This window comes from Lathyrus oleraceus, chromosome 6 (genome assembly GCF_024323335.1).
Source record: "Lathyrus oleraceus cultivar Zhongwan6 chromosome 6, CAAS_Psat_ZW6_1.0, whole genome shotgun sequence".
NCBI lineage: Eukaryota > Viridiplantae > Streptophyta > Magnoliopsida > Fabales > Fabaceae > Lathyrus > Lathyrus oleraceus.
Window position 1 is genome coordinate 464,109,725 of NC_066584.1, and position 9,593 is coordinate 464,119,317.

A 9,593-nucleotide genomic window follows, 5' to 3' on the forward strand; every position below is an offset into this window, starting at 1 on the left:
AAACAACAGAATTTAAAAGAACAGTGATCCATGAGACTCTCACTGCCCCCAACATTGAGGCAGGCAAAATTTACTCCCTGGAAGTTATCCATGAGTCTAGTTGGATGTTACATATATTATGGTACGTGCATGAGGACGAACTCCCCCTAGATGAAGGAGAAACAAGGAAGGTCTGAAAACAAGTCGCCAAGTACACCCTCCTCGTATGAAAATTTTATAAAATTGGGAGAGCCTCCCTGATGCTGTGATGTCTGGAAAAGCACGAAACCATCAACATGTTCCCCGAAGTCCACAACAGAAGTTATATTGGAGGAATAGATCTAGGCCAAAAATTAATCAAGACAGGATATTATTGGCATACCCTAATGAAGGATATCATTGCTTTTGTCAAGAAGTGTGACCAATGTCAGATGCACGGTGACCTTCATCACACCCTAACTAAGCTTCTTAGGTCAATGATGTCACCCTGGACTTTCTACTAAGGGGTGGACATCTTAGGCTCGTTCCCCTGGACCCAAGATAACTAAAATTATTGATATTGAGAGTAGATTACTTAACAAAATGGATAGAGTCAGAAGTTGTTACCAAAATCATAATTGAAAGAGTTCATTGCTTCTAATTGTAGAAAATTATGTGTAGGTTTAGGCTTCCCGACAACAGAACCTAGTTCGCCAATGCTATGTTCACCGACTTTTGTTGATATTTAGGAGTACAAACAAAGTTCATATTTGTTACACATCCATAAGCCAATGGGCCGGCCGAATTGGTGAATAAAGTGATTCTAAAGGGACTCAAAAAGAAGCTCGGCATCCCAAAGGCGAAATTGCTCCACAAATTATTGTAGTCATATTATACCACTTCTCACTCTACTACCAAGGAAACTCCATTCACCATGGTGTATGGATCAAATGTTATACTACCCGTAGAGATTGGCACACTCTCATGTCGAGACTCCCAATTTGATCAAGAAGTAAATAAGGCAAAATTGGAATGTGTTGCATACTTGGTCGATGAACTGAGAGAAGTCGCCCATATCCAAGAATTTATCGTCAAGCATACGGCCGTCAAATGGTACAACTCCAAAGTCAATTCGAGGGAGATGTGAGAAGGTGACCTAGTCTTAAAGCAATTGGTTATTTCTACACAACATGGAAAGCTATAACCCAAGAGAGAGGGACCATATCTCATATTTTAGAAGCTCCCTCACGGGGCGTACGAGTTGGAGAAATTACATAGACAACTCATACCCAGAACTTAGAACATTTTTCATCTCAAATATTATTACAATTAGATTATTGTAATTCCTTAAGGGACATTATTATTTATCCATGAATAATTTCTTTAATGTTTATGAACAACAAGAATATTTTCTTATTTTTTATGCTAGACTTCGTGAAGAAGATCATTGTTGTATCTTAAGGCAATATTTTATATGTTAGACTTCATGGCGAAGATCTTTGTCGCCTCTTAAGGTAATATTATGTGTGTTGGACTTCATGGAGAAGATCTTTGTCGCCTCTTAAGTCAATATTTTGCATGTTAGACTTAATGGTGAAGATCATTGTCGCCTCTTAAGGCAATATTTTATATGTTTGACTTTAATGAGAACATCATTGTTGTCTCTTAAGGCAATATTTTATACGTTGGACTTTATGGCGAAGATCCTTGCCACCTTTTAAGTAAATATTCATATGATGGACTTTATGGTGAAGATCCTTGCCTCTTCTTTAGACAATATTTTGTATGGTGGAATTCATGGTGAAGATCCTTGTCGTCTCTTAAGGTAATATTTTGTATGATGGAATTCATGGTGAAGATTATTGTCGTCTCTTAAGGAAATATTTTATATGTTAGACTTTATGGAGAAGATCAGTGTCGCCTCTTAATTAAGGTAATATTTTGTATGTTGGCCTTCATGGCGAAGATTCCTGCCGCCTCTCAAGGAAATATTTTGTATGCTTGACTTAATGGTGAAGATCTTTTCCGCCTTTTAAGGCAATAATTTTTATGTTGGACTTCCCAGCAAAGATCTTTGCTGCCCATCAGGGCAACATGAATATACTATCTAAACTCTCCGCTTGATAGGCTTGGAATTTCCTCGGGCAGGACCCAACATATGAATCTCGCCCAAGATGCATGACTTAAGTCTAGCCTAAGAGACTTAGTCTAAGGGATTGACAAATCCTGCCTTAGAGGTACAACACTTCTATTGAGGGATTTATAGTCTCATTAGCCAAGCTCAGTATAACTTTTCTTGAGGGACTAAGATTTTCCATCAACCAGGCTATCTAAACTCCCTGCCTAAGAGACTTGGAGTTTCATCGGGCGGGACCTAACATATGAATCTCTTCGAAGAGGCGCGAATAAAGTCTAGCCTAAGAGACTTAGTTTAAGTCTTCTTTGAGGGATTGATAGAATTCATGTCCAAGAGGTCCAACGCCTTACCTAAGGGGCTTATAGTCTCATCAGTCAGGCTTAATATAACTTCTCTCGAGGGACTAAAATTTTCCATCAAGCATACTTTCTAAACTCCCCGCCTGAGAGACTTGGAGTTTCCTCACGTGAGACTTGACATATGAATCTTGCCCAAGAGGCGCGACTAAATTCTACCCTAAGAGACTTAGTATAAGTTTTGTTTAAGGGCTTAATAGAAGTCTCGCTCGATAGGTCAAACGCCTTGCCCAAGGGACTTATAGTTTCAACACCAAATCCCAATATAACTTCACATGAGGGACTGAGATTTCCCGTTAAGCTATCTATCTAAACTCCCTTTCTAAGAAACTTTGAGTTTCCTCGGGCGGGATCCAACATATGAATCTCTCCGAAGAGGCGCGACTGAAGTCTAGCCTAAGAGAATTAATTTAAGTCTTGTATAAGGGCTTGGGAGAAGTATCGTCTGAGATATCTAATGTCTTACCCGATGGACTCCAAGCCTAGTTAGTTTGGCTTATCATGCCATTTCACCAAGAAACTTAGGGCCTCGGGATACTCCAACGCTTTATTGTCTAAAATAACTTCGCCCTTGATCAAAGTCCTTGTGCTTGAGGAATTGCTTAGTGTTATATTAGTAAAAGGCATGGCAAAGGCTGGAGGATTGTAGCCCTTAAAAAGGGCGAGGACCATATGACATCCCTGATGGAAATCGGCTCGTCCTAAAGTGTCTTTCACTCGCCGAATTATTGGGAACATGGAGAAAGACACTTTTTTGGTAGAGAGAAATCGGAGTCAATAGTTGATCCACGTCCTCCTAAGAAGTATGGATTCAACAGACCACCATTAAATAGTGGGCGGTTATCATTCCCAAGGAAACCATAGGCTCAAGGGCCTCTATAAATACTTCTCCCTTAATGGGAGAAAGTACATATCACTTTTTACCCAAGCCTAGCACTTATACATAGAGTCACTCACCTCATGTGAGTTGGCCCTCTCATGCCACCATAAACAATGTAAACACCACCATACAGGGCCTCTCGCCACCGCGGTAAAGTCCTTACCTTTATAAACCTACTAAGGCCTCTGATAACACGAAATTATATCACATTTTAAGACTTAATTCAATTAGATTATATTATCATTTACTTTAGTATATCTCATTTTATCAGATATTATGCAGTATTTCCTTGCTATGTATGTCAGGTATCCATTTTGAAGCAAAAGTGAAAAAGGGAAGAAAAGGAGGTGTAAAAAGGAATAAAAAGAAAACAAATAACAAAGACCAAGCCCAGTCCAAAGAAAGTGCACGTTATGCCTGTGACGGGCGTCACAAGGAGTGTGACGAGCGTCACACTAAAAGCACTCCTGTGACGAGCGTCACACATGGTGTGACGAGCGTCACACCAGTCCACTAGCTTTTTGGCGCAAGTTACGCTCTCAGAAGAATGGAAGTAACGTTGAGGACTTCGTGTCCTATTCCCAAGCCATGTATTTAGCTATGCTGAAGACTCGTGGAAAAGAAAAAGGCAGTTAGTAGCACTACTATAAATAGCTACCTTAAAACCTAAAAGAAGTCTCCTCTCTCTGCCGTCTACACACACCGAAGCTCTGCCAAATTTTCTTTTCACGCCTTTTGCTTATTTTTCTTTTCTTTTCCAGCATTGTTTATTTTATTTATTTCTTTTGCAAGCTTTACATTCTTTTTCCCTTGCAAATTTACCTTTCCAATTTTAACTTTTAGATATTTTTTCGCATAATAGTTTCTACACCGGAAACTATTGTGCAACTTTATACTGGATTTAACCTTACGTTATATTCCAGTTTTATTTCCTTGATTTAATTTACTGTTTAATTGAAGAATCCAAGAACAAATCCTACCGGCTTGTGGTGGAGTGTTCAAGACCATTGTATTACGCATTCAGGTTCTTTAATCGTTATTTAATATTTTGTTTTATTATTTATCTATATTATCTGCCTGGAATGAGTCTGTTTATGCATGATATAAGTTCTTATTTATTTAGCATGTCTGGCTAATTTGCCTAGGTATCGGTATGTAAAGTAAGCAGAATAAGGGATCAAGACTGAGTCGGTCTATCTAAACTTAAAATCAAAATCAATCTTTTTACGGTTTCAACTTACAGGTTTAATAACAAGATTTTTTACAAAAGTAAAAGACATAAAGAAGTTAAAATCAATAGAGCGAGAGTTTGAGATTTTAACTGGACAGTGTAAGTTAGGCATTAATTCTAGATCAGGGCGAGAGCAAGTTTTAGAGTTAATTAAATTCTGACCTTTTCCAAAAAGTATTTTTAAAGATTGAATGTGAGGACGAGAGTTAAGCATTTGGATTTAATTATATAACCTAAGTCAACAGAGCGAGAGTTTGAGATAAGGGTGTTTAAAACGGTCAGTATTTTCTTAAAAAGAGTTTCTGCAATTTTATTGTTTTCAAAATATGGTTTTTGACTTAATTATAAGTGACAGCAACATTAATATAAAATCATGGTTTATTCAACAGAGCGAGAGTTTGAGATAGAACCTTTAACCAATAAAGTTAACCGAAACGATTCATTTTACAACTAAGAAACCGACAAAGACTTGATTCCCTAGTTTTGACGAACTACATACCGATATCCGTCTTATTAATATTTAATCTAGATATTAGTTTAGCTCTTAGTTTTTCCCAAACAATCAAACATTTTCACCTTAGATTTACGTAGTAACCTTAGATAACGGTATATCGATTCATAAGTCCCTGTGGGATCGATATCTTTTAAAACTACGCGATAGAACTGTGCACTTGCAGTTTGTATCCCATTCTCGACTCACCCAGTCGAGCGATCAAGTTTTTGGCGTCGTTGCCGGGGACTTTTATTCAATCGATATCGTAACTCTTCCGTTACGCTGTAGAGACTAAGGTTTCTTTTCCTTCTATTTTCTTTCTTTCGTTGATTTGTATGCCACGCACTCGCTCTCAAGGCGAACCGCTCTATTTACGAATCAACGATATCGAACTATATCTCCGAGTCTTACGACGAATTCGGGAATATCGTGCTGAAAACAATCTCCCTCCTATAGACCTTCCTGATCTCAAAGATTTTCCTTCTTTAACCGAGATGGCAGAACCAGCTCGTGCTCTTAGAGATTACGCCGCTCCATCGCAAGATGAACCGCATTCAAGTATTGCTCCGCCCGCAATCGAAGCAAACAACTTTGAACTTAAACCTTCGTTGTTGCAGGCTGTGCAACAGAACCAATTCTCTGGAAATCTTACCGAAGATCCAAACCTTCATTTATCCGTATTTGTCCAATACGCTGATACTGTTAAAGCTAATGGTGTCACTTCAGAGGCAATTCGACTTCGTCTTTTTCCTTTCTCATTAAGAGATAGCGCTAGAAGATGGCTTCAATCTCTTCCTTCCAACTCAGTCACCACATGGAACGAGTTGAAGAAAGTTTTTCTTGCCCGATATTTTCCGCCAAGCAAAACAGCTATGTTAAGAGCCCAGATAAACGGATTTAAACAGAAAGACAACGAGTCTCTTTTCGAAGCATGGGAAAGATACAAAGACATGATGAGACTTTGCCCACACCATGGTTTGGAAGACTGGTTAGTAATTCACACATTTTATAATGGTCTCTTATACAACACAAGGTTAACAATAGACGCCGCTGCAGGTGGGGCACTAATGAATAAACCTTATGCTGATGCTTACCAGCTTATTGAGAGCATGGCCCAAAACCACTATCAGTGGGGAACCGAACGAACGAATGTGGAAAAACCTCAACCGAAAACTGGCATGTACGAGATAAGTAACCTTGATCACGTTAATGCAAAAGTGGATGCTTTGGTCCAGAAGATTGAAAGTTTAAACGTATCGCCTCCAGCAGCCGTGGTTGCTATAACTCAGAATTGCGAGGTCTGTGGAATCCAAGGCCACACTCCTGCGGAATGTCAACTCTTGACTGGAATCCAAACAGAGCAAGTAAACTATGCTCAAGGAAGCCCCTATTCGAATACCTATAACCCAAATTGGAAGAACCATCCAAACTTCTCATATAAGAGTAATAATGCTTTATACGCACCTGGACAGTCTCCAAATCAAGCCCCATCTATACCTCCGGGATATCAGAAACCGAATCCTAACAATAATAACCCTAGAAAATCCAACTTGGAAATCATGATGGAAAACTTTATAGCTTCCCAACAACAAACCAATAAAGATTTCTTAAACCAGAACATACACACTGGCGAACAACTTAAACAACTAGCAAGCAAAGTAGATGCCCTGGCTACCCATAACAAAATGCTGGAAACGCAAATATCTCAAGTAGCTCAACAACAAGCACCTACTGCTGCACCAACTGGTACATTCCCTGGACAGCCCCAACCCAATCCGAGAAGCCAAGCTCATGCAATTATATTGAGAAGTGGAACGGAAGTGGAAGGACCGTCTGACCCAAGGATAGAAAACCAAAACCCTAAGAAATCTACTGAGGAAAGTGAACCTAAGGAAAAGGAAGAGAGTAATAAGGAAACCCTAGAAAAGAAGGAACCTTGTGTACCTCCACCACCTTACAAACCACCTATACCTTACCCTCAAAGGCTTGTTAAAACCAAAGATGTAGGCCAATTTAGAAAATTTGTTGATCTCCTTAAACAATTAAACGTTACAATTCCGTTTACCGAAGCTATTACGCAGATGCCCTCATATGCTAAATTCTTAAAAGAAATTCTTTCTAATAAGAGGAAACTTGAGGATAGCGAAACCGTTACACTCCCTGCCGAATGTAGCACTATAATCCAAAACATGCCCCCTAAACTCAAGGATCCGGGTAGTTTCTCTATACCCTGTCACATAGGAAAATTTGTCATCGACAAAGCCTTATGCGATTTAGGAGCCGGAATTAGCGTTATGCCTTTATCCATATGTAAGAAACTGGAAATGGGAGAATTAAGACCGACCAAAATGTCTGTGCAATTAGCAGATCGTTCCATCAAATATCCTGTAGGAATCCTTGAAAACGTTCCCGTACGCATAGGTCAGTTTTACATTCCCACTGACTTCACAATTATGGACATTAGAGAAGATGATACGACACCTATTATACTAGGAAGACCATTCTTAGCAACTGCCGGTGCAATCATAGACGTAAAACGAGGACGACTCACCTTCGAAGTAGGTGAAGAGAAAATTGAATTCATTCTTTCCCAATTCTTGAAAGCACCTGCAATAGGAGATACATGTTATTTCATGGATATCATCGATGAATGCATAAAAGAAGCAGAGTCAGGAGAAGACAAATCATCAGACTATCTTTTAGAGGACAAATCTAAACAATGCCTAGCAATAACACCAGATCCTACGCAGTGTCTTAACAAACCAACCCCTGATTTGAAAACACTTCCCAAAAATCTGAGATATGAATTCCTAGACTTAGAACTTGAACGACCTGTGATAGTTAATGCAGATCTAGGAAGACTCGAAACAGAAAAACTCCTACATATCTTAAGAAAATATCCAACCGCACTAGGATACCACATCACCGATCTCAAAGGAATAAGCCCTTCTATTTGTATGCACCGCATCATGTTAGAAGAAGACTGTAAAACCTCTAGGGAACACCAGAGAAGACTAAATCCGATCCTAAGTGAGGTAGTAAAGAAAGAAATAACCAAGTTATTAGAAGCAGGTATTATATATCCTATATCTGATAGCAAATGGGTTAGTCCTGTACACGTTGTACCAAAGAAAGGAGGCATAACCGTTATTGAAAACGAAAAAGGAGAAACTATAACTAAACGAATCGAATCGGGATGGAGAATGTGCATTGATTATAGGAAACTAAACAAAGCAACCCGAAAAGATCATTTCCCTTTACCATTCATTGACCAGATGTTAGAACGATTAGCTAAACATTCACATTTCTGTTATTTAGACGGTTATTCAGGCTTCTTTCAAATACCAATTCACCCTGATGACCAAGAAAAGACAACATTCACATGCCCTTTTGGAACCTTCGCTTATAGACGAATGCCGTTTGGTCTGTGTAATGCCCCTGCAACTTTTCAAAGATGCATGATGGCAATATTCGCCGACTTTCTCGAAAACATCATGGAAGTATTTATGGATGACTTTTCTGTATACGGACAAAGTTTCGAAGAATGCCTTGAAAACCTGGAAAGAGTTCTGGAACGATGTGTAAAAGTAAACTTAGTACTTAATTGGGAAAAGTGCCACTTTATGGTACAAGAAGGCATTGTTTTAGGACACATCATCTCGAACAGAGGAATTGAAGTAGACAAAGCCAAAATAGAGGTAATCGAAAATCTTCAACCCCCAAGAACTGTGAGAGAAGTACGAAGCTTTTTAGGACACGCCGGTTTTTACCGACGATTCATCAAAGACTTCTCTAAGATAACTAAACCCTTAACCGGACTGTTGATGAAAGATGCTGAATTCATATTCGACGATAACTGTTTAAAAGCATTTCAAACTCTTAAACAAGCATTGATCTCCGCACCCATTATGCAGACACCAGACTGGAATGAACCATTCGAAATAATGTGCGATGCCAGTGATTATGCTGTAGGTGCTGTTTTAGGACAAAGAAAGGATAAAAAGCTTCACGTTATATATTACGCTAGCAAAACCCTGGATGAAGCGCAGATGAATTATGCCACAACCGAGAAAGAACTCCTAGCAGTGGTATTTGCGCTAGATAAATTTCGTTCTTACCTGGTAGGAGCCAAAATAATAGTTTACACTGATCACGCTGCTATCAGGTACCTTTTAACAAAAAAGGATGCTAAACCTAGACTCCTAAGATGGATCTTGTTACTACAAGAATTCGACTTAGAAATCAAGGACAAGAAAGGAACTGAAAACGTAGTAGCAGACCATCTCTCTAGACTTGAGAACCTTGAACCAGAAAGAACATCCATTAATGATGATTTCTCGTATGATAAACTCATAGCTACTTTGGAAGAGAACAACTCCGACATGCAAGTAGAAACCACCTTAGCTATATCTGTCACACCATGGTACGCTGATCTAGTCAATTATTTAGCTGCCGGAATAGTTCCACCTACTTTATCTTACCAGCAGAAGAAACGATTCTTCCACGACATAAAACACTATTACTGGGATGATCCCTTA

General features: G+C 39.1%; 1 pseudogene; it reads right to left on the reverse strand.

Annotated features, from left to right (window-relative positions):
* Positions 1–5,934: 5,934 nt before the first annotated feature.
* On the reverse strand, positions 5,935–6,034 carry LOC127099107 (uncharacterized; annotated as a pseudogene).
* Positions 6,035–9,593: the final 3,559 nt, after the last annotated feature.